The sequence below is a fragment of the Wyeomyia smithii genome, unplaced genomic scaffold (assembly GCF_029784165.1).
Source record: "Wyeomyia smithii strain HCP4-BCI-WySm-NY-G18 unplaced genomic scaffold, ASM2978416v1 HiC_scaffold_32, whole genome shotgun sequence".
Taxonomy (NCBI): domain Eukaryota; kingdom Metazoa; phylum Arthropoda; class Insecta; order Diptera; family Culicidae; genus Wyeomyia; species Wyeomyia smithii.
In genome coordinates this window covers 19746-23694 of record NW_026599169.1, presented here as the reverse complement: position 1 = coordinate 23694, position 3949 = coordinate 19746, and positions in this window count along the sequence as shown.

The following is a 3949-nucleotide window of genomic DNA, read 5'->3' as shown; positions in this document are numbered from 1 at the left end:
GCATGTTGGAAAATATTGAGTTGTTCGGCCCAATTGACATTCCTGGTCACCAGGGTAGATATGGGAAAATTCAAGATTTTTCGATTTTTCCCCATATAAGCCTCCTTATCGCATATGACAAAAGTCTGCCTACTGATAGGGAAATCTAATCGATTGGAGATGTTGACTAGGACCCTAGGCATGTTGGAAAATATTGAGTTGTTCGGCCCAATTGACATTCCTGGTCACCAGGGTAGATATGGGAAAATTCAAGTTTTTTCGATTTTTCCCCATATAAGCCTCCCCCTTATCGCATATAGCAAAAGTCTGCCTACTGGTAGGGAAATCTTATCGATTGGAGATGTTGACTAGGACCCTAGGCATGTTGGAAAATATTGAGTTGTTCGGCCCAATTGACATTCCTGGTCACCAGGGTAGATATGGGAAAATTCAAGATTTTTCGATTTTTCCCCATATAAGCCTCCTTATCGCATATGACAAAAGTCTGCCTACTGATAGGGAAATCTAATCGATTGGAGATGTTGACTAGGACCCTAGGCATGTTGGAAAATATTGAGTTGTTCGGCCCAATTGACATTCCTGGTCACCAGGGTAGATATGGGAAAATTCAAGATTTTTCGATTTTCCCCATATAAGCCTCCTTATCGCATATGACATAAGTCTGCCTACTGATAGGGAAATCTAATCGATTGGAGATGTTGACTAGGACCCTAGGCATGTTGGAAAATATTGAGTTGTTCGGCCCAATTGACATTCCTGGTCACCAGGGTAGATATGGGAAAATTCAAGATTTTTCGATTTTTCCCCATATAAGCCTCCTTATCGCATATGACAAAAGTCTGCCTACTGATAGGGAAATCTAATCGATTGGAGATGTTGACTAGGACCCTAGGCATGTTGGAAAATATTGAGTTGTTCGGCCCAATTGACATTCCTGGTCACCAGGGTAGATATGGGAAAATTCAAGATTTTTCGATTTTTCCCCATATAAGCCTCCTTATCGCATATAACAAAAGTCTGCCTACTGATAGGGAAATCTAATCGATTGGAGATGTTGACTAGGACCCTAGGCATGTTGAAAAATATTGAGTTGTTCGGCCCAATTGACATTCCTGGTCACCAGGGTAGATATGGGAAAATTCAAGATTTTTCGACTTTTCCCCATATAAGCCTCCTTATCGCATATGACAAAAGTCTGCCTACTGATAGGGAAATCTAATCGATTGGAGATGTTGACTAGGACCCTAGGCATGTTGGAAAATATTGAGTTGTTCGGCCCAATTGACATTCCTGGTCACCAGGGTAGATATGGGAAAATTCAAGATTTTTCGATTTTTCCCCATATAAGCCTCCTTATCGCATATGACGAAAGTCTGCCTACTGATAGGGAAATCTAATCGATTGGAGATGTTGACTAGGACCCTAGGCATATTGGAAAATATTAAGTTGTTCGGCCCAATTGACATTCCTGGTCACCAGGGTAGATATGGGAAAATTCAAGATTTTTCGATTTTTCCCCATATAAGCCTCCCCCTTATCGCATATGACAAAAGTCTGCCTACTGATAGGGAAATCTTATCGATTGGAGATGTTAACTAGGACCCTAGGCATGTTGGAAAATATTGAGTTGTTCGGCCCAATTGACATTCCTGGTCACCAGGGTAGATATGGGAAAATTCAAGATTTTTCGATTTTCCCCATATAAGCCTCCCCCTTATCGCATATAGCAAAAGTCTGCCTACTCATAGGGAAATCTTATCGATTGGAGATGTTGACTAGGACCCTAGGCATGTTGGAAAATATTGAGTTGTTCGGCCCAATTGACATTCCTGGTCATCAGGGTAGATATGGGAAAATTCAAGATTTTTCAATTTTTCCCCATAGAAGCCTCCTTATCGCATATGACGAAAGTCTGCCTACTGATAGGGAAATCTTATCGATTGGAGATGTTGACTAGGACCCTAGGCATGTTGGAAAATATTGAGTTGTTCGGCCCAATTGACATTCCTGGTCACCAGGGTAGATATGGGAAAATTCAAGATTTTTCAATTTTTTCCCATAGAAGCCTCCTTATCGCATATGACAAAAGTCTGCCTACTGATAGGGAAATCTAATCGATTGGAGATGTTAACTAGGACCCTAGGCATGTTGGAAAATATTGAGTTGTTCGGCCCAATTGACATTCCTGGTCACCAGGGTAGATATGGGAAAATTCAAGATTTTTCGATTTTTCCCCATATAAGCCTCCTTATCGCATATGACAAAAGTCTGCCTACTGATAGGGAAATCTAATCGATTGGAGATGTTGACTAGGACCCTAGGCATGTTGGAAAATATTGAGTTGTTCGGCCCAATTGACATTCCTGGTCACCAGGGTAGATATGGGAAAATTCAAGATTTTTCGATTTTTCCCCATATAAGCCTCCTTATCGCATATGACAAAAGTCTGCCTACTGATAGGGAAATCTAATCGATTGGAGATGTTGACTAGGACCCTAGGCATGTTGGAAAATATTGAGTTGTTCGGCCCAATTGACATTCCTGGTCACCAGGGTAGATATGGGAAAATTCAAGATTTTTCGATTTTCCCCATATAAGCCTCCTTATCGCATATGACATAAGTCTGCCTACTGATAGGGAAATCTAATCGATTGGAGATGTTGACTAGGACCCTAGGCATGTTGGAAAATATTGAGTTGTTCGGCCCAATTGACATTCCTGGTCACCAGGGTAGATATGGGAAAATTCAAGATTTTTCGATTTTTCCCCATATAAGCCTCCTTATCGCATATGACAAAAGTCTGCCTACTGATAGGGAAATCTAATCGATTGGAGATGTTGACTAGGACCCTAGGCATGTTGGAAAATATTGGGTTGTTCGGCCCAATTGACATTCCTGGTCACCAGGGTAGATATGGGAAAATTCAAGATTTTTCGATTTTTCCCCATATAAGCCTCCTTATCGCATATAACAAAAGTCTGCCTACTGATAGGGAAATCTAATCGATTGGAGATGTTGACTAGGACCCTAGGCATGTTGAAAAATATTGAGTTGTTCGGCCCAATTGACATTCCTGGTCACCAGGGTAGATATGGGAAAATTCAAGATTTTTCGACTTTTCCCCATATAAGCCTCCTTATCGCATATGACAAAAGTCTGCCTACTGATAGGGAAATCTAATCGATTGGAGATGTTGACTAGGACCCTAGGCATGTTGGAAAATATTGAGTTGTTCGGCCCAATTGACATTCCTGGTCACCAGGGTAGATATGGGAAAATTCAAGATTTTTCGATTTTTCCCCATATAAGCCTCCTTATCGCATATGACGAAAGTCTGCCTACTGATAGGGAAATCTAATCGATTGGAGATGTTGACTAGGACCCTAGGCATATTGGAAAATATTAAGTTGTTCGGCCCAATTGACATTCCTGGTCACCAGGGTAGATATGGGAAAATTCAAGATTTTTCGATTTTTCCCCATATAAGCCTCCCCCTTATCGCATATGACAAAAGTCTGCCTACTGATAGGGAAATCTTATCGATTGGAGATGTTAACTAGGACCCTAGGCATGTTGGAAAATATTGAGTTGTTCGGCCCAATTGACATTCCTGGTCACCAGGGTAGATATGGGAAAATTCAAGATTTTTCGATTTTCCCCATATAAGCCTCCCCCTTATCGCATATAGCAAAAGTCTGCCTACTCATAGGGAAATCTTATCGATTGGAGATGTTGACTAGGACCCTAGGCATGTTGGAAAATATTGAGTTGTTCGGCCCAATTGACATTCCTGGTCATCAGGGTAGATATGGGAAAATTCAAGATTTTTCAATTTTTCCCCATAGAAGCCTCCTTATCGCATATGACATAAGTCTGCCTACTGATAGGGAAATCTTATCGATTGGAGATGTTGACTAGGACCCTAGGCATGTTGGAAAATATTGAGTT